Source organism: Aotus nancymaae, unplaced genomic scaffold (genome assembly GCF_030222135.1).
Source record: "Aotus nancymaae isolate 86718 unplaced genomic scaffold, 86718_ANA_hifiasm-v0.15.2.pri h1tg000010l, whole genome shotgun sequence".
NCBI classification, from domain to species: Eukaryota; Metazoa; Chordata; class Mammalia; order Primates; family Aotidae; genus Aotus; species Aotus nancymaae.
Genome location: NW_026988421.1, coordinates 60,352,735 through 60,376,309, shown reverse-complemented (window position 1 = coordinate 60,376,309; position 23,575 = coordinate 60,352,735). Strand labels below are relative to the sequence as shown.

General features: G+C 45.9%; 1 protein-coding gene, 3 non-coding genes and 1 pseudogene across 5 annotated transcripts in view; 2 read left to right on the top strand and 3 right to left on the bottom strand.

Moving 5' to 3' along the window:
• Positions 1-10,749, bottom strand: part of TET1 (tet methylcytosine dioxygenase 1) — a 149,573-nt gene extending 138,824 nt beyond the window's left edge. For both annotated transcript variants that reach the window (XM_012451417.2, XM_012451418.2), the window contains exon 1: positions 10,341-10,749. The gene's annotated coding sequence lies outside the window, so the exon portion shown is untranslated. The remainder of the gene's footprint in view (positions 1-10,340) is intronic.
• LOC135274031 (5S ribosomal RNA) lies at positions 72-190 on the top strand (annotated as a pseudogene).
• On the bottom strand, positions 1,485-1,591 carry LOC135274097 (small nucleolar RNA U13). The gene has a single exon (XR_010341908.1). It is a non-coding gene; the product is annotated as a small nucleolar RNA U13 (small nucleolar RNA).
• A 6,278-nt stretch (positions 10,750-17,027) lies between the features above and the next one.
• Positions 17,028-17,168, top strand: LOC135274128 (U4 spliceosomal RNA). The gene has a single exon (XR_010341922.1). It is a non-coding gene; the product is annotated as a U4 spliceosomal RNA (small nuclear RNA).
• Positions 17,169-21,383: 4,215 nt separating this feature from the next.
• LOC135274029 (U6 spliceosomal RNA) lies at positions 21,384-21,490 on the bottom strand. The gene has a single exon (XR_010341847.1). It is a non-coding gene; the product is annotated as a U6 spliceosomal RNA (small nuclear RNA).
• Between the last annotated feature and the right edge of the window lie 2,085 nt (positions 21,491-23,575).

The window sequence follows — 23,575 nt, the reverse complement described above, 5'->3', positions numbered from 1 at the left end:
TGGGTAACAAGAGCGAAACTCCGCCTCAAAAAAAAAAAAAAAGAGTGGAAATTATTATTTTTAAAAAAAGAGTCTACGGCCATACCACCCTGAATGCGCCCCATCTCATCTGATCTTGGAAGCTAAGCAGGGTCAGGCCTGGTTAGTACTTGGATGGGAGACTGACTGGGAATGCCAGGTGTTGGCAGCTTTAAAAAAAAAAAATACTAAAGTATTCTTTAAACCTTAGATTCACTATAAAGCTTCTTTAATTCCTACGACAAATGATTTATGTTGATGAATTTCTTCAAATAAGGTAAGCATGGGGTTTTCTCTACATTAGAAACCATATCTCTTCATGAGTTTTTTAATTTTTTTTTTTTTTTTTGAGATAGGTTTCCCTCTGTTGCCCAGGCTGGAGTGCAGTGACATGATCATAGCTTATTGTAACCTTGAACTCCTGGGCCCAAGCGATCCTCCCCACCTCCCAAAGTGCTGAGATTATGGGTATGAACCAGCATGTCCAGCAGTGTTTTAAAGCTTAAATTATAAGTGTTTTAAAGCTTAAATCCCAATCTTTACAAATTTGGATACTTTAAAAATTATCTCTTTCCTGAGCACATTCCTATGTAGGAAGAAGTATCATCTATTTGATAGTAAAGCTGGTAAAACCAGAGGAAAAAGAGGCTTATATAATGTAAGAAATTCTCCTCCCTGGAGATCCAACAATATTCCTACCACATTCCAATTAACAATCCACAAATTTTGAGCTTTTCACATGCACACCAAAACAGCAAAAAATCTCAGGAGACAGTACTGATGAATTTGGTTACAAATAAGACTCATTGGTCCAATACATCTGTTGAGCACCTGCTATGTCTAAGGGAGGCATTGTGGTGAACACTGCCCAAACCCAGAAAATGTCCCTCTTTTCTCAAAGACTGCTGGTTTGGTTCTAAAATCCTTTCTACAAGATCCCAAAAGTCTCTTTTTTTTTTTTTTGAGACAGGATCTCACTCTGTCACCCAGATTGGAGTGCAGTGGTGCAAACTAGGCTCACTACAGCCTAGTGACCCCCTGGGCTTAAGTGATCCTCCCACCTCAGCTGCCTGAATAGCTGGGACCACAGGCATGTGCCACCATGCCAGCCTAAATATTTAATTTTTGTAGGCATGTAGTCTTGCCACTTGACTTTGGGTCTTGACTTGGGTCTTTTCAGATTGCCTACCCTGACCCAAAATAAGACAAAGCTCTGAGCAAAAACAAAGCTCACTATAGTAGGATATCAACAGTCTCTCTAAAGATCACAGAATCAAGAGTGTGACAACAGAAAATTAAGACTAGTTGTCAATTGATACCAGTTGTTGAATTCGTGAGAGCACATGGTATAGGAATATGGTTACCAACAACCGGTCTGTGATCAATTGATCAATGGTTGTGACAAACCAAGGGAAAAAAGTTGGTAATGTAAGGTTTTTCATAAAGCTGAATGTGTTTGTTTTTCATGCCAGACAGGTAATGCATGATATCATAACAAGATTCATGGGTGGCATATCTCACACATGTGCATGTACACCCACCCAATAATCCCACTCATGAACTACAAAAGGATCAATTTGTTAATTTAAAACAACTCTCAAAAAAAAAAAATAAATAAAATAAAATAAAATAAAACTCTCTCGGCTGGGAGCAGTAGCTCATGCCTGTAATCCCAGCACTTTGGGAGGCTGAAGCCAGAAGTTTGAGACCAGACAGCCTGGACACAAAGCAAGATATCTTCTCTGAAAAACAAGATACTGTCTCTGAAAAAAAAAATTTATTTGTTTGAGACAGAGTCTCATTCTGTCACTCAGGCTGGAATGTATGGCATGATCTTGGCTCACTGCAAGCCTCTGCCTCTCAGGTTCAAGTGATTCTCATGCCTCACCCTCTCAAGAAATTGGGATTATAGGCATGCACTACACCTGGCTAATTTGGGGTTTCACTATGTTGAGCAGGCTGGTCTCCAACTCCTGACCTCAGGTGATCCACCCACCTCAGCCTCCTGAAGTCTGAGAAAAATTAAAAATAGATTTAAAAAAACAAACTCAACTGTCCTTTATTCTGAGATTATGCTTTCCCAGTTTTTCCCACTAAAATGTCGTTCTAAAAACAACTAAGTGCTTTCTTTTGTGAAAAGGTAAGGTAGATTTATTTTTTTACGTTATTTTTATTTTATTTATTTATTTTGAGGCAGAGTCTCACTCTGTCACCAGGTGCCATGCTGGAGTGCAGTGGCACAATCTTGGCTCACTGCAACCTCCACCTCCTGGGTTCAAGCAATTCTCCTGCCTCAGCCTCCCGAGTAGCTGGCATTACAGGCATGTGCCACCACGCCCAGCTAATTTTTGTATTTTTAGTAGAGACAGAGTTTCACCACCTTGGCCAGGATGGTCTCGATCTCTTGACCTCGTGATCCGCCCGCCTCAGCCTCCCAAAGTGCTGGGATTACAGGCTTGAGCCACCACGCCTGGCCTTTTTTACATTATTATTTGGCAAACTAAAAAGTTTGACAGCCTTCTATCATTCTCAATCTGTTTAAAAATTACTGATCTGGCCAGGCGTTGTGGCTCACGCCTGTAATCCCAGCACTTTGGGAGGCCGAGGCGGGTGGATCACGAGGTCAAGAGATCGGGACCATCCTGGTCAATATGGTGAAACCCCGTCTCTACTAAAAATACAAAAAATTAGCTGGGCATGGTGGTGCACGCCTGTAGTCCCAGCTACTCGGGAAGCTGAGGCAGGAGAATTGCCTGAACCCGGGAGGCGGAGGTTGCGGTGAGCCGAGATCGCGCCATTGCACTCTAGCCTGGGTAACAAGAGCGAAACTCCATCTCAAAAAATAAAATAAAATAAAATTAAAATTAAAAAAATTACTGATCTGACCTAGGTAATCCTAGGACCCACTAGTTAGTTTCACGTGTAGAGATGATCTCACATCACAAAGTCCTGGGTTTGAATCTGTGATTGCCAGTTTTGTGTCCTTCAGAGAACGACTTAACTAAGTCCATGTTCCTTCAACTAAAATGAAGTCGTTTTGAGGTTTCAATGGGCTCCCACAGGAAAAACGTAGTGGCACTGGTTTCATCCTTGTGGTGTCTGTGGTTGAGTGTCAGGAGACATGGGTAGCAGAGTAAAAAGATGGACGTTGGAAGTAGGCTGACCTGGGTTCAGTTTTCAGCCCATAAATATTAGTAGATTCTGACAAGTTCCTTGGTATCTTTATACCTATGTTTCTTCACGTGTAATACAAAAGAAAGTCTAATAGTATTGACCTCATTGGGTTATCATGAGCATAAAATGAAATAATATGTGTAAAGGCTCAGGACAGGGCTGGCACATAATAGGTGTTTCATAAATAGGAGCTAAAATAAAAAGGCTGTTTGCAACTCCAAAATACAAAAGAGAGAGAGAGAGAGAGAATAAGTGGTAGTTATCATTGTTATGGAACCAGTTCAACCCAGAGTTTACTATATTCTCCAGAACAAGATTTCTTCTTAGTTCAGTTCCCACCTTACATGCAGCATACGTTACACACATAAGAGTTCCCAGGGCACTACATTTAGTCAATGTAATGTGTCTTTAAGACTTTTAAAATAAACATTAGTGATAACATCAAATACACAAAAAATAATGTTTTGATAAATCTATACTAAATACAAACACTAGGCCAGAGAATACTCCACTTGAATTCTTGGCCTCTAAGCTTATTGCTTTCTCCTTCTTCCAAAAGAAAAAAATAAAAAGTTTTGGCTTGCAGTAATTCAGTCTTTGGCTGTGAAAAACTGGAGGATATTTTCTCCAAAGACCACTGTTTTTTGTACAAGATTTTCAGAAAACAGAAAAATAAAAAAAGAAAATAGAAAACTAAAAAAAACTTAAAAATAAAAAAAAAAGATTTTCAGAAAACAAGACATTCCAATTCCAATTTCCAAAAAGTCAACAATACCTTTATCAGGATGCATTTTCATTACAAAAAGCAATTGATTTTAATCTCTCAAAAATCAACAAAATCATTAAAAGCATGCTTTCTCTCGTATCAAGATTATACTGCTAAAAATTTCTTAGGAGGGCCGGGCGCGGTGGCTCAAGCCTGTAATCCCAGCACTTTGGGAGGCCGAGGCGGGTGGATCACAAGGTCAAGAGATCGAGACTATCCTGGTCAACATGGTGAAACTCCGTCTCTACTAATACAAAAAATTAGCTGGGCATGGTGGCACGTGCCTATAATCCCAGCTACTCGGGAGGCTGAGGCAGGAGAATTGCCTGAACCCAGGAGGCGGAGGTTGCGGTGAGCCGAGATCGCGCCATCGCACTCCAGCCTGGGTAACAAGAGCGAAACTCCGTCTCAAAAAAAAAAAAAAATTTTTTTTCTTAGGAATATATAATCTAGTCATTGCAATCAGCCACAAAAATTAAAATTTATATATGTAGGCAAATAATCTGGGTATGCCAGAGGGTGTCATGGGATCTGCTTTGAAAGTAGTTTACAAATTGATCTCTTTCTCTCCTATATACCTTCATATTTTTAAATCGAAGTGCTTTAGAAATGCAGACTTGTAATTAAGATAATCGTTATCATTCAAACCCTACCTCCTAAAAAACAGCTTGTCAAGGAAATAGAAAAGGTATGAACAACATGGATTGGGAAGATGTGGCTTCTTTAAATGGTAACAGCCTTTTTATGAGATCATGAAAGAGGCCAATGACCCCTGAAAAACCCAACTGCAGGGGAGAAAACCACTGGGTACCGCCCAGCCAAAGAATCAGACACAACCAGAAACAAAACAAGGGCTCCTGCAAGACCCTGATTTTTATCACCCTTGGCTCCACTATTGAAACGTACACTTCTTTTCGACAAACTAAGTTGTCCCAAGAGCCGATCTCATTGAGTTGGGGCAGCAAGTTTATCTTGAAATTTTGGGGAAGGTGGGTGGGGGAGGGGAAGAGAATGTAGTCCACTCTGTTAAATAGGTCCACATTCAAATATGGACCTCAAAGATCTCAGGAAATTAATTTCTCTTTTTTTGTAAACAGTATTAAATGCACCAATTCCATTTTTAGTGTTTTTATCATACAAAAATGTGTGTGCATCTGTGTGTGTGTATGTGTGTATTTTTTTTTCTTTTTAACAGGGTCTTGCTCTGTCGCTCACGTATATCAAGGCTCACTGTAACTTGATGTTCTGGGCTGAAGTGACCTTGACCACCTCAGCTTCCCAAGTAGCTGGGACTACAGGCACGTGCCACCACACCAGGCTAATTTTTTCTTTCTTTTGTAAAGACGGGGTGGTCTTGCTATGCTGCCTAGGCCAGTTTTGAACTCCTATCTTCAAACCATCGGCCCTCCTCAGCCTCTTACAGTGCTGGGATTACAGGTGTGGGCCACCAAGTACAGCAAAAATGTATATTTTCAAATATTCAGATCCTACCATTCAGATAAACTAAAATATTTCCAGCAGTCAAATCTCCCCTGTGTGCACTCTTCCCTAATTCTACTTCCATTTTTCATTTATTACAAAAACTGATATTTCAATGTTTCTCAAAATCAGGTTTGTTTTGTTTTTTTGATAGGTCTCGCTCTGTTACCCAAGCTGGAGTGCAACATGGCTAACTATAGCCTCAAACTCCTAGACTCAAGTGATCCTCCCACTTCAGCAACCCCAGTAGGTGGAACTACAGACACAGGCCACCATGCCTGGCTAAGTGCTTTATATTTTTCTGTAGAGATGAGAATCAGGGGTGATCTTGCTATGTAGCCCAGGCTGGTCTGGAACTCCTAGCCTCAAGTGATCCTTCCACTCAGCCTCCCAAAACAGAGATTATGAGCATCAGAAAGTTAATTTTATTCTAACCTGGAATGTCTTCAAGAGTCAGTGAAAGTGCTGCAGAGATAGCTACATGAGGGGCCAGGTGCGGTGGCTACGCCTATAATCCCAGCACTTTGGGAGGCCAAGGCGGGTGGATCACGAGGTCAAGAGATCAAGACCATCCTGGTCAACATGGTGAAACCCCATCTCTACTAAAAATACAAAAATTTGCTGGGCATGGTGGCGCACGCCTGTAGTCCCAGCTACTAGGGAGGCTGAGACGGGAGAATTGCTTGAACCCGGGAGGCGGAGGTTGCGGTGAGCCGAGATCGCGCCATTGCACTCCAGCCTGGGTAACAAGAGCGAAACTCCGTCTCAAAAAAAAAAAAAAAAAAAGAAGAAGAAAAAAAAAACTAATAGAACATTTTTTCCCCCTAAAATGTCCTTGCAACAAGGGAACAAGGGAACTACAGAGTATATGATCCAAAATTATATGCAGGGAGATAATAACCCAATTAAATTTTTTAAATAATTACCTTGCTTAGAGAATGAATCTGCAAAATGGGGTCATAAAAAGGAAAAATAAAAATTAAAAAAAAGAGAGAATGAAAAGCTGACTTCTTAAAGTGTAAGAGTTTTCTGGACCGGGCACAGTGGCTGTCGCCTGTAATCCCAGCACTCTGGGAGGCCGAGGCAGGTGGATCACGAGGTCAAGAGATTAAGACCAGCCTGGCCAACATGGTGAAACTCTGTCTCTACTAAAAATACAAAAATTAGCTGGGCATGGTGGCAGGCACCTGTAATCCTAGGTACTCGGGAGGCTGAGGGAGGAGAATCGTTTGAACCCAGGAGACGGAGGTCACAGTGAGCTGAGATTGCGCCATTGCAATCCATTCTGGGCGACAGATCAAGACTCAATCTCCAAAAAAAAAAAAAAAAAAAAGTTTTCTGTAGAGACCTGGTGGACATGGTGACTCTTGCCTGTAATCTCAGCACTTTGGGAGGCCAAGGCAAGTGGATCACCTGAGGTCGGGAGTTCAAGACCAGGCTAAGCAACATGGTGAAACATCATCTCTACTAAAAACACAAAAATTAGCCAGGCATGGTGGCACGAGCCTGTAATCCAAGCTACTTGGAAGGCTGAGGCAGGAGAATTGTTTGAACCCTGGAGGCGGAGGTTAATGAGCCAAGATTGCACCACTGCACTTCAGCCTGTGTGACAAAGTGAGACTCCGTCTCAAGAAACAAACAAAAAAACCAATATTGACAGCAATATGTCAGAAAGATCCTCTCCCACCTATGCCCCTCCTTTTTCTGGATCCTCCAAAACCCTCTGGGCAAAAATGCTTAACTGATGCAACAATCCAGCCTGCATGTCAATTCAAAGTCATATTTCAATTCTTCCCACTATCAGCAGTGGCCAAAAACGCGGTATTTGCATACATAGAGCTAATTGCAAGAGATTGATTTCACAGTCCCTCCATTCACCTCCATTGAGCTTAAAGACTCTTGCACTTGGCTGAGAAAAACAAGATTTAAAACATTTCTTTTATTAAAAAGGCAGCACCTGGCTCAGTTTCATCCAGCAACTAAGTCCTACTTCAAAAGGAAGAGTAGGCAGGCAACCGCTTGCTGTTCCTAGATAGTCTTCTACCACAGGAAGTGTGAGAGCCCTCGGCACAAGTAAAAGCTGTTCAGGGAAACTCACTAGAATGCCAGTACATTTAGTCAATGGTTCCTTCCATATGTAAAACACCCCTGCTGCCCTGCAGAGAGCAAGGGGGGAAAAGGGCCAAGAAAAGGGAAGGGAGACGTTAGAATGGAGGTAGAACGGTCCTTCCAAAGACAAGAAAGACATAAAACACATTAGGAGAAAGTAAAAGAAAAAGCATAATAAGGAATAAAATGCCCAAAAAGAAAACAAAAAAAAGACCAAAAACGAAAGAAGGGGAAGAAATTTACAGTTAAAAAAAAAAAAAACTGAGGAAAGGAAAAAATTACTTATAGTAAAAACTGAGGATAGGCTTGACATTTATAGTAATAAAGCTAGAATATAAAAAGACAACTGGGATCAAAAGACTAAAAGTACAAAGCCCAAGGGGAGGGGGAAATCAAGTGTGCAGGAAAGGCAAGATACAGATACAGACGAAGGTGGGGGAGGGGAGACAAATCAGAAGGGAGAAGGAAGAGAAACAAAGGGCAGGGACAGTGGAGATCCAGCCCTCTCACCCATCCATTCTGGAAGACCAGCCCAGAGAGCAATCGGTTAACTCTCATTAAAATGGAAAGTGGCGGTCCCAGAGTTCTAAGCCTGAACTCCTCATCTTTTCAAAGGTAAAGGAACACTGTCTGCCATTTCCCGTATATCTTGATTCTGAAATTTAATTGAAACTATAACTTGGCTTTAAAGACAGAGAGGTTGACAAGCTAATTAAAATCTCTTAATTGGGGGAAAGGGGGGACCCATATGACCAATACCGATAAAACTGGGAAACACACCAAAAGCCACCTAAGTCTTTCGAATTTTTTTTTTTTAGACGGATTCTCGCTCTTGATCTTGGCTCACTGCAACCTCTGCCTCTCGGGTTCAAACGATTGTCCTGCTTCAGCCTCCCGAATAGCTGGGTCTACAGGCGCGCGCCACCACGCCCGGCTGATTTTTTTATTTTTTGTAGAGTCGGGGTTTCACCATGTTGGCCAGGATGCTCTCGATCTTTTAACCTTGTGATCCGCCCACCTCGGCCTCACCAAAGTGCTGGGATTACAGGTGTGAACTACCGCGCCCGGTCTGTCTTTTGAACCTTAACTCATACTAATCTCTTTATTTCCGTACCTATCTACCTGTACTCCTGCGCCTGGTTTAACTGTAGTCATAAATTCCTAATATGCTCCAAATAACCCTTATCCTCACTGGTTAAGAAGCGCCTTTTCCATATTTTTTCGTATCCTGAGGCCTAATTAAACCACTTCTTTTATTTTACTTTATATTGCGGGTAGGGACACCGAGCACACTCAGGTCCAGGGAAGACCCAGAGCTGCTGCTCTACAGCGCCGCCCTTCCCGGTGGCGCGCGCGGCTCACCCCGCCGGCCCAGGGCAGTGTAGCTAATCATGTTCTCTCTCCAAGGTCTGGCAGCACTTTTCAAACATTTCTTCAAAAACCGATCATTACTAGGACGTATTGTGCAGCTCGTTTAGTGCGCCAGAGTGGAACTGGGGCGGAGGGGAAGAGGCACCCTAAAAGACCCATGCAGGAAGGTTGGCTAATTTGGAAGAGGGACGAATGGGGGGCGCGGGAAATACTCCGAGGCTGGAGCTTTTTAAGTGTTCTCTTGGAGTCACCTTAGTTTTTACTGGATCAGAAATGCCCACTGTGGGCTTCTCGTTTACATGGAAAGGTTACCAGCGCCGTCCAATCCCTTCCTGACCACTTCTTGTAGTATATACAGAGAGAGAGAGAGAGACAGAGAGAGAGAGAGAGAGACAGAGAGAGAGAGAGAGAGACAGAGAGATAGGAAGATGAGCCCGGGAGGGGACGCGAGCGGAGACTGGAGCCGGGGAGGAGGAGGGAGGGAAGCACGGAGAGAGGGGGAGAGCATTTTCTCTCGGGGGGCGGTAGGTGGTGCGGCCGCCTTCTCGCCCTCGGGCGGGGCCCAGGCCCCTCACGTGCTGCACGACCAGCCCCCGCACCCAGCTCCGCGCACCTCCCACCCTCGGGGCCCGCTCCGGGATCCCGCCAGACGGGGACTGATGGGATCGCAACGCCAGCGGGGCCAGCGACCCAGTGGCGCTCATAAATGAGTTTCTTAAATGCCATTTTGACAGAACACACACTACCCCCTCTTCCCTTCTTCCCAGATCCTTACAACTGCAAGCCAACTCCTAACAAGACTCCATCACTGCCTCCACTCTAAACGTTTCATCCTTGAAGCCTCCTTTCCGAAACTCTCGGGGAGACAGGCGCCAAAGCATTTCCTACCAATCTGTCTCTCATATAAATATGGGGGGGTAAGAAAACTTGTTTAGAGGGTACGATTGAACACCGGGCAGCCAGGGCTCCCCACTCACAACTCGCACAGACTCTACCCTCTCCTCACCCCGAGGCGCCCCGACCTCCGACTCCCCAGAAGGGCCAGGAAATCACTGGCACATTCAGCCATCTCCCGCAGGCCACATTTGCCCTCCCCCAGCCCCGTTTCCAGCGCAGCCCGGGGTCAAAGCCCCAGGCGCTCCTACTGCCCCGCACCCGGCGCTATGGCGGGGCCTCCGGGGCGGGTGGCCGAGACCTCCGGCCGGGAGCATTGTTTACCTCCCGCAACAAAAGCGCACCGAGCGTCCCGGGGTGGGGGGTCGCAGCGGGGAGCCAGCCCACCCCAGCGGTCGCGGGAGAGCCACGGACGCTGAGCCCCGGCTACGTCCAGCCCGCGCGGAGCGCCGCCTCCCGACCCCCTTGGGCCTCGGCGTCCGGATCCTCGCTCCCGGCACCCCTGCCCTCTGCCCCGACCCCAACTCACCGCTGGCCGGGTCACACTCCCAGGGCAGCGCACGACCCCCAGCTCCAAGCCTGCACCAGCCCTCGGGCAAACTTTCCAACTCGCGCTGGTCCCCACAACTTTGGAGCCCGGGGCCCCGGCGGGCGCGAGGGGCGCGGGCGGGTCGGGGAGGAAGACTAAGGGCTCCCAGCACAGTCTAGGCCCAAACCCCCGAGGTGGGGAGCGGCTTCCCAAAGGTCCACAGAGGAGAGAGGCAGGTAGGGGTGCATGACTTGGGCGGGGTAGGGGGGTGTCCCGGGGGGGCAGACCCGGGAGTAGAGGGGCCAGCGGCAGCGCGCACAAAGCGGCGCCGGAGCAGACTGCGCGGCCACTCCCCGCCAGGTCAGCCCCCCGGAGCAGCAGTGTCTCCCCAGGACAGATCTCAGGGAGTGAAGCTGGGGCTCTGCCTTCGCTGGACCCTGCACAGTTGAGCGAGAGGCAAAACGCGAGCTGGATTAACCCAAACTGGAGCTGGACTCCCCTCTCGACCCCCCTCTCCCTCCCCCTCCTCCTCCTTCTCCTCTCTCAACTTCTCTCTCTCTTTTAAGAGGTAGCGAGGTGTCAAGGTTTGCCATTACCTTTTTTCCCAGGGGAGCTTTAGAAAAAGTTTTTAGGATCTCTAAATTGCATGTTTACAGATGCACGAAGAAGGGGCCAGGTCAGAAATGACACCATTGAGCAATATCTAAGTCGCCAGCAACGGAAAACCGCCCTCAACACCAGAAAGAGAAACCAGATGAGGACTGTGTTCCTTGACTTTGCGCTGGATGTCTGCAAAGGTCATCATAATATTTCTGTTAGTTATTTGGCGCTGGACCTCAGTGGCGGTCATACTCACTTTATGAATGAAGAAATGAAAGGGCAGGAAAAGCTAAGTTTTCCACATGAGGAGGAATAACCAGTGGCATTACGCCAGAATTAAGACTCACTATGGCATCTGAATTTTCCTCCAAATGTTTGATGGCTGTTGCTTCTTCCAGCAGTCATTACACAGACAAGGGAATCCAGGACTTTAATGGGGTCACTGTGATAAGAGAAATGGTGGTTCATGGAACCTTCATTCCTTCCAAGTCAAACTTCAACTGAAAAGAAGATTCAGTCCCTCATTGCCTTTCGCACCATTCTACCCTCATTCTGCACTTGGATTTTATTTTATTTTATTTTTTTTATTTGAGACAGAGTCTCACTCCGTCACCAGGCGTCAAGCTGGAGTGCAGTGGCGTGACCTCCGCTCACTGCAACCTCCGCCTCCTGGGTTCAAGCAATTCTCCTGCCTCAGCCTCCCGAGTAGCTGGGACTACAGGCACGCGCCACCACACCTAGCTAATTTTTTTGTATTTTTAGTAGAGACGGGGTTTCACCATGTTGGTTAGGATGGTCTCAATCTCTTGACCTCTAGATCCGCCCGCCTCAGCCTCCCAAAGTGCTGGGATTACAGGCGTAAGCCACGGCGCCCGGCCTGGATTTTATTCTTATACACATGTTATAAGCATAACCAGACTGTTCTGAGAGATTCCTAAACTTTTAACCTTCCTCGATGATTGATTAATACAAATGTATTCTTGCACTATTATCTAGGCATATAGAATGAATAAAGTTTGCCTCCTACTCAGAAGGAACAGAGATTCCAGGCTGGCAAGCAGAGCAAACTGATGACTGCACTAGTATTTTCAGTGCCACAATCAGACAAAGTACTTTGGCTGGATAAAATCAGAAATACAGCATTTGAAATAAATCTTTTCTTTTTTCTTTTTTTTTTTTTTTGTATGTTTAGAGACATGGTGTCTCCATGTTGTTCAGACTGGTCTTGAACTCCCAAACTCAGGTGATCCACCTGCCTCAGCCTCCCAAAGTGCCGGGATTACAGGCAAGAGCTAACACACCTGCCCCTTTTTTTTTCTTTTTCTTTTCTTTCTTTCTTTCTTTTTTTTTTTTTTTTTTTGAGTTTGTTGCCTAGGCTGGAGTGCTGTGGCACAATCTCAACTCATTGCAACCTCTTCTCCCAGGTTCAAGCGATTCTCTTGGCTCAGCCTCCTGAGTAACTGGGATTACAGACACCTGCCAAAAAGCGCAGCTAATTTTTGTATTTTCAGTAGAGACAGGGTTTCACCATCTTGGGCAGGCTGGTCTCCAACTCCTGACCTCGGGTGATCTGCCCGCCTCAGCCTCCCAAAGTGCTGGGATTACAGGCATAAGCCACCCCATGCCCAGCCTGTAATAAATCCTATACAACCATTGGTGGTTTAGTGATTAGCATAGCTGCCTTCCATGAAATAAATCTTACAGACAAAAATTGACCCTTCTGAGTCAACGCTTTGAGAAACTTACTTGTTAATACCTTGTTGGAAACATTCTACCTAGATAAAAAGAAAGAAATGTAGAGAGAGTTTGACTTCAAAATTTGATTTTCAAGGCTGGGCACAAACCTGTAATCCTAATACTTTGAGAGGCTGAGGCAAGAGGACTGTTTGAGCCCAGGAGTTTCAGGTTGCAGTGAGCTTTGGTAAAGCCACTGCACTTCAGGTTGGGTGACAGGGCGAGACACTGCCTCAAAAAAAATCTTGACTTTCAGGTGGGCATAGTAGTATGCACCAACCCAGCTACTCAGGAGGCTGAGGCAAGAGGATCACTTGAGCCCAGGAGTTTGAGGCCATCCTGGACAACCATAGCAAGACCCATCTCCCTGCCTCCCATAAAAAAAAAAAAAGGGGGGGGAAAAAAAAACATCATTTTGACGAAGAACAAAAGGAAAAGGACTATCATAAAATAGCGATATCCTGGCTTTTGTCAGTTAACTGAATTAACTTTAAAATGTATTGAAATAGGAAAATCATACACCTGTGTAGAAAGATGTCTGTGGTAACACTCATTCCCCTCATTCCACAAATGTGCCTTCAGTCCCTACTTAGTGCCAGACACAGTTCCAAACTTGGAGAAACAGAAATGAGCAAATGGAAACCTCCGTCCTTGTGGAGCTTGCATTCCATCGTAGTGTAGGAGTCCAGGTACACAAAATAAAGAAAATAAATGAGCAGAATATATAGTGTATCAGATAGTGATAGCACCAGGATAAAGGTGGGGGGAGGGGAAAGGCAGGGAAGGGAACAGAAAATGCTGGGGAAGGTTGCAATTAAAACAAAAAAATAGGGCGTGGTGGCTCAAGCCTGTAATCCCAGCACTTTGGGAGGCGTAGGCAGGTGGATCACGAGGTCAAGAGATCAAAACCATCCTGGCCAACATGGTGAAACCCCATCTCTACTAAAAATACAAAAATTAGCTGGGTGTGGTGGCGCATGCCTGTAGTCCCAGCTACTCGGGAGGCTGAGGCAGGAGAATTGCTTAAACCCAGGAGGTGGAGGTTGCAGTGAGCCGAGATTGTGCCACTGCACTCTAGCCTGGTGACAGAGTGAGACTCTGTCTCAAAAAAAAAAAAAGTAATCCCAGCACTTTGGGAGGCCGAGACAGGTGGATCAACTGAGGTCAGGAGTTCAAGACCAGCCTGGCCAACATGGTGAAAACCTGTCTCTATATTTTTTAAAAAATAAAATAAATAAAAATTTAAAAATAGCCGGGTGCAGTGGCTCACACCTATAATCCCAACACATATATTTTAGAAGAGACGGAGTTTCACCAGGTTGGCTAGGCTGGTCTCGAACTCCTGACCCTCAGGTGTTCCACCTGCCTCGGCCTCGCAAAGTGCTGGGATTACAGGCGTGAGCCACCACACCCAGCCTGTTTGTTTTTGCTGTCGCCCAGGCTGGAGTGCAGTAGGGCAATTTTGGTTCACTGCAACCTGCTCAGGTTCAAGCAATTCTTGTATCTCAGCCTCCCAAGTACCTGCGATTATAGGCATGAGCCACTGAACCTGACCAGAATTGTAATTTTGAATTCAGCAATCAAGGAAGTCCACATTGAGTAGATCTGAAAAAGTAAAGGAAGAAGCCAGAGAAAGATTGCAGGCTTAAGAAAAAGGAAGTGCGTTGGCCGGGCGTGGTGGCTCATGCCTATAATCCTAGCACTTTGGGAGGCCGAGACGGGTGGATCACGAGGTCAAGAGATCGAGACCATCCTGGCCAACATGGTGAAACCCCATCTCTACTAACAATACAAAAGAATTAGCTGGGCATGGTGGCGCACGCCTATAGTCCCAGCTACTCGGGAGGCTGAGGCAGGAGAATTGCTTGAACCCGGGAGGCGGAGGTTGCAGTGAGCCGAGGTCACGCCACTGCACTCCAGCCTTATGCCTGGTGACGGAATGAGACTGTCTAAAAAATAAATAAATAAATAAATAATCTCAGGTGCCAGGCGCAGTGGCTCACGCCTGTAATCCCTGCACTTTGGGAGGCTGAGGCGGGTGGATCATGAGGTCAGGAGTTCGAGACCAGCCTGGCCAACATAGTGAAAATCAATCTCTACTAAAAACATCAAAAATTAGCAGGGCATGGTGGTGCACGCCTGTAGTCCCAGATACTCAGGAGGCAGAGGCAGGAGAATCGCTTGAACCCAGGAGGCAGAGGTTGCAGTGAGCTGCACTCCAGCTTGGGCAACAAAGCAAGATTTTGTCTCAAAAAAAAAATATATATATATATATATAATTTCACACCTGTATGTAATCCCAGCACTTTGGAGGTGGGCTGAACACCAGGTCAAGAGATAGGGACCTTCCTGGCCAATGTGGCTAAACCCCATCTCTATTAAAAATACAAAAATTAGCTGGGCGTGGTGGCATGTGCCTGTAATCCCAGCTACTTGGAAGGCTGAGGCAGGAGAATTGCTTGAACCTGGGATGTGGAGGTTGCAGTGAGCCGAGATTATGACACTGCAGTCCAACCTGGCAACAACATAAGACTCTGTCTCAAAAAATTTATATATATAAAAAAGGCAGGGCACAGTGGCTCATGCCTGTAATCCCAGCACTTTGGGAGGTCAAGGCAGGAGGATCACCTGAGATTGGGAGTTCGAGACCAGCCTGATCAACATAGAGAAATCCCATCTCTAATAAAAATACAAAAAATTAGCTGGGCATGGTGGCACATGCTTGTAATTCCAGCTACTCAGAAGGGTGAGGTAGAAGAATCACTTGAACCTGGGAGGTGGAGGTTGCAGTGAGCTGAGATCATCTTGCCATTGCACTCCACCCTGGGCAACAAGAGTGAAACTCCGTCTCAAGTAAATAAATAAATAAATTTAAACTAATAAATAAAAGAATATAATCTCCATTGGCCAAAATTTTAAAGTTTGTTAACAATAAGTGTTAGTGAGGAATCTTATACGATCCTGGTAATATAAATGATATAGTAATTAAAGAAGACAGACTCATTATTTCCTATATGGAGATCAGGGTCTGATGGGGAGGGGGGGGAATGAAGTTGGGCCAGGTAGCACATGCCTGTGGGACCAGCTACTCAGGATGCTGACATGGGAGGAGTTTGAGCAGCAACATAGCAAGACCGTGATTCAGTAAATAAATAAAATAAAAAATAAATTCAGGGCCGGGTGCAGTGGCTCACGCATATAATCCCAGCACTTTGGGAGGCGGAGGCGGGTGGATCACGAGGTCAAGAGATCAAGACCATCCTGGTCAACATGGTGAAACCCCGTCTCTACTAAAAAAAAATACAAAAAAAATTAGCTGGGCATGGTGGCGCATGCCTGTAATCCCAGCTACTCAGGAGGCTGAGGCAGGAGAATTGCCTGAACCCAGGAGGCGGAGGTTGCCGTGAGCCGAGATCGCGCCATTGCACTCCAGCCTGGATAACAAGAGCGAAACTTCGTCTCAAAAAAATAAAAATAAAAAATAAATTCAATAGATATGTAGATGATATAACAGTAGGTAGTAAAGAGTCAGTTGTCCCTTGGTGATCTAGAACAGCACACTCTGCATGGTCCTGGGGGATAGCGGGGTAGCTGGGCAAGATACATCTGTAGCAGCAGAAGCCGGCAGTAGCATTGGAAAAGATGCTGTCAGTTGGGTGCAGAATCCAGGGCAGAAAGAAAAATTTCAAGTAGAAAAAACTCAAGGATGCTGGGCACTGTGGCTTACACTTGTAGTCCCAGCTACCCAGGAGGCCTGGGCAGGAGGATTGCTTGAGCCTAGGAGTTGAAGGCTGCAGCAAGCTATAATTGTACCACTATACTCCAGACTGGATGACAGAGCATGACTCTGTCAAAAAAATAAAATAAAACATTCTTTAAAATGAAAAAAAGAGTCAAGGCTCAGTGGCTCACACCTGTAATCCCAGCACCATAGGAGGCCAAGGTGGGTGGATCATGAGGTCAGGAGATCGAGACCAGCCTCACCAACATGGTGAAACCCGTCTCTACTAAAAATACAAAAAATTAGCCAGGTGTGGTGGTGAGTGTCTGTAGTCAAAGCTACTCAGGAGGCTGAGGCAGGAGAATTGCTTGAACCCGGGAGGCAGAGATTGCAGTGAGCCAAGATTGCACCTGGGCGACAGAGTGAGACTCCATCTCAAAAAAAAAAAAAAGAAAAGAAAAGAAAAGAAAAAAGTAAAAGAGAAAAGACCCATTCGAGTCATGGCACCAAAAAAATAAAAAAGAAAATAAAAGACCCCAGGGAATGAACAGAGAACTACCAAAGAAGAGAACTTGCACTGAGCACCTATTCAAGAATTGGCATTTACTGGTCACAAATTAAGGGAAAAAAGTATCTTTGTGCAGTGGCAGTATCATAGTCAATGAGGTTTATTTGAGGCGTGATTATTGCTAATTGAAAACTTTTCCCAATATCCTGCCATGAAGACTTGAAATGTAGTTGGCACTGGCAATTTTTGACAGTCTCTACTGAGACTGAATTATAAAACAGAAAAAAAGGAAAAAAGTTTTTTCTCTCTGCTCACACTGAATACAGCTCAGAATATTTATCAGATTTATGGGGATTTTCACACACACACCAAAATTCTCCAGCAGATGCCAACTGGGTGTCCTATAAATCAATTCAATTCTGATGCTATCTGGAGCCTACAGGTAGGGGTTCAGTTCCACAAAATTGCTGCTGTTTTGAGATGCCAATTACAAGTCCCAAATGTGACCTGTGCTTCTGACCGATGATAAATCAGGGGTCCCACAACCCCTTCTCGGGTTTGATGATTTGCTAGGATGGCTCACAGAACTCAGGGGAAATGCTCTGCTTATGTTTACCAATGTATTATGAAGGACACAGATGATCACTGCAAGAAGACATGCAAAGGGCATGGTTGTAAAAGGAGGTGTCACAAAGCTTCCTTGCCCTAACTGGGCACATTGACCTCCCAGAAGCTCCAAGTATTCAGCAGCTCTGAAGCTCATCAAATGTCCTTGTTCAAAAGTTTTAATAAAAAGTCGGCCGGGCGCGGTGGCTCACGCCTGTAATCCCAGCACTTTGGGAGGCTGAGGTGGGTGGATCACGAGGTCAAGAGATCAAGACCATCCCGGTCAACATGGTGAAACCCCATCTCTACTAAAAATACAAAAAATTAGCTGGGCATGGTGGCGCGTGCCTGTAATCCCAGCTACTCAGGAGGCTGAGGCAGGAGAATTGCCTGAACCCAGGAGGCGGAGGTTGCGGTGAGCCGAGATCGCGCCATTGCACTCCAGTCTGGGTAACAAGAGCGAAACTCCGTCTCAAAAAAAAAAAAAAAAAAAAAAAAAAGAGTCATCTCCAGCACTATCTCCCTCCCCTACCCCTTCTGCATTTCCAATCCTCTAATCACCCTTTGACCAGCCCTAGCCTAAGGCTACTTTGGGTCCCCACCCTGAATCACCTTTTTAGCATAAACTCTGGAGTGATGATGGGGTTTGTTGTGAATAACTAAGACATTCCTTTTTTTTTTTTTTTTTTTTTTTTTGAGACGGAGTTTCGCTCTTGATACCCAGGCTGGAGTGCAATGGCGCGATCTCGGCTCACCGCAACCTCCGCCTCCTGGGTTCAGGCAATTCTCCTGCCTCAGCCCCCTGAGTAGCTGGGATTACAGGCATACGCCACCATGCCCAGCTAATTTTTTTGTATTAGTAGAGACGGAGTTTCACCATGTTGACCAGGATGGTCTCGATCTCTTGACCTCGTGATCCACCCGCCTCGGCCTCCCAAAGTGCTGGGATTACAGGCTTGAGCCACCGCGCCCGGCTCCTTTTTTTTTTTTAATAAGACGGGGCTTCACCATGTTGGTCAGGCTGGTCTTGAGCTCCAGACCTCAGTTGATCCGCCCGCCTTGGCCTCCAAAGTGCGTGGATTACAGGCGTGAGCCACCACACCAGGCCGATGACATTCCTAACACTCAGGAAATTCCTACAGTTTTAGGAGCTATGTGACAGGAGCTGGGGACTCAGACTAAATATATTTCTTATCACAGTAGTTCACTCCTTACCAGAGGTCATTGGTGGTCTGATGATTCCATGGAAAATTCCAGAAATTAACAATTGATTTTTTGTTTTTTGTTTTTTGTTTTTTTGGGGACAGAGTCTTGCTCTGTCACCCAGGATGGAGTGCAATGGTGCAAACTCAGCTCAGTGTAACTTCCGCCTCTGGATTCCAGCTACTCTCCTGCCTCAGCCTCCTGAGTAGTTGGGATTACAGGCGCCTGCCACCAATCTGGCTAATTTTTTTTTATTTTTCGTAGAGACTGGGTTTCACTATGTTGGCAAGGCTGGTCTCAAACCCCCGATGTCGTGATCTGCCCACCTCAGCCTCCCAAAGTGCTGGGATTACACGCATGAGCCACTGTGCCTGGCTTATTTCATTTTATTTCATTTAAGGCAGGGTCTTGCTCTGTCACCCAACCTGGAGTGCAGTGGTACAATCTCAGCTCACTGCAGCCTCAAACTCATGGGCTCAAGCCATCCTCCTACTCAACCTCCCAAGTAGCCAGGACTACAAGCACGCACACCACCACACCCAACTATATATATATATATAAGGCTGAGGTGGGCGGGTCACCTGAGGTCAGGAGTTCGAGACCAGCCTGACCAATATGGTGAAACCCGGTCTCTACTAAAAATATAAAAATTAGTTGGGCATGGTACACACGCCTGTAGTCCCAGTTACGCAGGAGCCTGAGGCAGGAGAATTGCTTGAACCTGGGGAGTGGAGGTTGCAGTGAACTGAGATTGCACCACTGCATTCCAGCCTGTGTGACAGAAGGAGACTCCATCTCAAAGAAAAATAAAAATAGGCCTGACATGGTGGCTCACGCCTGTAATCCCAGCACTCTGAGAGGCCCAGGTGGGTGGATCACAATGGTCAAGGATGGTCAAGAGATCGAGACCATCTGGCCAACAGGTGAAACCCCTGTCTCTACTAAAAATACGAAAATTTGGGGAACCATGTTTGTATTCCCTTCCACAAACACTCCCTTCGTGGAAGCCGTCTTTCTCTCTCCTGGATTTTCCCTCTGGAATACCCTTCCACACTCTCTCACGGAAGCCTGTCTTCCCCTCCTAAACTCCATCTCTCTCTGTTCCCTTCCACTCAGTGTGGAAGCTGCTTTCCTCTCCTGGATTCCATCTTTCTGGATTCTCTCACCCAGTGTGAGAGTTAGCTGTTTCTTTCTCTCTCCTTCTCCTGTTTCTCTCTCTCTTTAAATAAGTCACTTTCAACAAACAAACAAACAAAAAAATTAGCTGGGTGTGGTGGCATGTGCCTGTAGTCCCAGCTACTCAGGAAGCTGAGGCAGGATAATCGCTTGAACATGAGGCGGGAGGTTGCAGTGAGCCGAGATTGTGCCACTGCATTCCAGCCTAGGCGACAAGAGTGAGACTCCATCTCAAAAAATACCTACCTACCTACCTACATACATACATAAAATAAATAAAAATTAAACAAAACAAAGTTGGACAGCAGGCTGAGTTGGGAGGATACCTGAGCCTGAGAGGTGTAGGCTACAGTGAGCTATGATTGCACTGCCACTGCACGCTAGCCTGGGTGACAAGGTAAGACCCTGTATCAAAAATAAACAAACAAATAAATAAAAGTCCCTGCTTGGTCAGGTGCAGTGGCTCAAGCCTGTAATCTTTTTTTTTTTTTTTTTTTGAGGCGGAGTTTCACTCTTGTTACCCAGGCTGGAGTGCAATGGCGCGATCTCGGCTCACCGCAACCTCCGCCTCCTGGGTTCAGGCAATTCTCCTGCCTCAGCCTCCTGAGTAGCTGGGACTACAGGCACGCACCACCGTGCCCAGCTAATTTTTTGTATTAGTAGAGACAGGGTTTCACCATGTTGACCAGGATGGTCTTGATCTCTTGACCTCGTGATCCACCCGCCTCGGCCTCCCAAAGTGCTGGGATTACAGGCTTGAGCCACCGCGCCCGGCCAAGCCTGTAATCTTAAAACTTTGGGAGGTCAAGGCAGGCAGATCACCTGAGGTCAGGATTTCAAGACCAGCCTGGCCAATATGGCAAAACCCCATCTCTACTAAAAATACAAAAATTAGCTAGACGTGGTGGTACATGCCTGTAATCCCAGCTACTTGGAAGGCTAAGGCAGGAGAATCGCTTGAACCCAGGACTGGAGATTGCAGTGAGCCAAGATTGCACCACCGCACTCCAGCCTGCGTGATGGGAGGGAGACTCCACCTAAAAAAAAAAAGATCCCTGCTTTCCTGATTAAACTTTACCACCACTTCCCCCAACTTCCTGTTGCACATTAGCCATGGAAGTCTGACCTTACAACTTAAGAGTATTGTATATCGTTTCTATTTTTTATTATTTTTATTTTTTAATTTAAAATATTAAAAAAATAAGGCCGGGCGCGGTGGCTCAAGCCTGTAATCCCAGCACTTTGGGAGGCCGAGGCGGGTGGATCACGAGGTCAAGAGATCGAGACCATCCTGGTCAACATTGTGAAACCCCGTCTCTACTAATACAAAAAAATTAGCTGGGCACGGTGGTGCGTGCCTGTAATCCCAGCTACTCAGGAGGCTGAGGCAAGAGAATTGCCTGAACCCAGGAGGCGGAGGTTGCGGTGAGCCGAGATGGCGCCATTGCACTCCAGCCTGGGTAACAAGAGCGAGACTCCGTCTCAAAAAAAAAAAAAAAATATGGAATGCTTCACAAATTTGCATGTCATCCTTGCCCAGAGGCCATGCTAATCTTCTCTGCATCGTTCCAATTTTAGTATATGTGCTGCCGAAGCGAGCACTGTATATCATTTCTAGAGTAAAAAATAGTAACAATTATGTTTGTCTCTTGCAGTTTCTATTTTTTTTTTTTTTGCTCTTGTTACCCAGGCTGGAGTGCAATGGCGCCATCTCGGCTCACCGCAACCTCCGCCTCTTGGGTTCAGGCAATACTCCTGCCTCAGCCTCCTGAGTAGCTGGGATTACAGGCACGCGCCACCACGCCCAGCTAATTTTTTGTATTTTTAGTAGAGACGGGGTTTCACCATGTTGACCAGGATAGTCTCGATCTCCTGACCTCATGATCCACCCGCCTCGGCCTCCCAAAGTGCTGGGATTACAGGCGTGAGCCACTGCACCCGGCCCAATTTTTGTATTTTTTTAAGTAGAGACCCGGTTTCACCATGTTGGCCAGGATGGTCTCTATCTCTTGACCTTATGATCTGCCCACCTCGGCCTCCCAAAGTGCTGGGATTAGAGGTGTGAGCCACCACGCCTAATCTCTTGCAATTTCTTAAGATCTAATAAACTCCGGTCAAAAATATAACCATAGTATGATTTTTAAAAATCAAGTCAAATAAAAGAGGTACAATGGAAATCAAAATGCAGCTACCAGTGGCTCAGGCCTGTAATCCAGTACTTTGGGAGGCCGAGGTGGGTGGATCACTTGAGGTCAGAAATTTGAGACCAGCTGGCCAACATGGTGAAACCCCATGTCTACTAAAAATACAAAAATTAGCCAGGTGTGGTGATGGGCACTTGTAATCCCAGCTTCTCAGGAGGCTGAGGCAGGAGAACCACTTGAACCAGGGAGGCAGAGGTTGCAGTGAGCTGAAATCCTGCCACTGTACTCCAGGCTGGGTGATAAGTGAGACTTCATCTCAACAAAAAAAAAGTGCAGCTCTCCATCTTTCATTCATCCCCATCCCCAGAGGTCATCACTGCTGACAGACTCTTGTATACACTTCTGGGATTTGTCATGTCATTTCTTCCGATGTACTAAAATTCTGTACTTTATGTGACTATAAAAGAGAATGAAGATATCTTGTTTCTTCATTACTACTTTTGAGACAAAAAGTCTCACTCTGTTACCCAGGTTGGAGTCCAGTGGCATGATCTCGGCTCACTGCAACCTCTGCTGCCTGGGTTCAAATGATTCTCCTACTTCAGCCTCCTGAGTATCCGGAATTACAGACATGTGCCACCATGCCCTGATAATTTTTTTTTTGCTTTTTGGGGCGGAGTCTCGCTCTGTCACCCAGGCTGGAGTGCAGTGGTGCAATCTTGGCTCACTGCAATCTTCGCCTCCGGATTCAAGCGATTCTCCTGCTTCAGCCTCGTGAGTAGCTGGGATTACAGGCCTGTGCTATCACGGCCAGCTAATTTTTGTATTTTTAGTAGAGATGGGGTTCCACCATGTTGGTCAGGCTGGTCTTGATCTCCTGACGTCGTAATCTGCCTGCCTCGGCCTCTCAAAGTGCTGGTATTACGGGTGTGAGCCACCAAGCCTGGCCCCCGACTAATTTTTTGTATTTTTAGTAGAGATGTGGTTTCACCATGTTGGCCAGGCAGGTCTTGTACTCCTAACCTCAAGTGATCTGCCTGCCTCAGCCTCCCAAAATGCTGTGATTATAGGTGTGGGCCACCATGCCCAGCCAAAATGTGTTTCATGTAAAATTGTGTAATGTATAAAATATTTTAAATTTTGTCTATGGATAAATTCTACAATAGAGGAGCAATGACCATATGTTATATACTGGGTAAGTTATATATGACCCCCAGAGTTTATTTATTTATTTTTGAGATGGAGTTTCAGTCTTGTTGCCATGAATGAATACACTTGTATACACTTCTGGGATTTGTCATGTCATTTCTTCTGATGTACTAAAATTCTGTACTTTATGTGACTATAAAAGAGAATGAAGCCCGGGCGCGGTGGCTCACGCCTGTAATCCCAGCACTTTGGGAGGCCGAGGCGGGTGGATCACGAGGTCAAGAGATCGAGACCATCCTGGTCAACATGGTGAAACCCCGTCTCTACTAAAAATACAAAAAATTAGCTGAGCATGGTGGCGCGTGCCTGTAATCCCAGCTACTCGGGAGGCTGA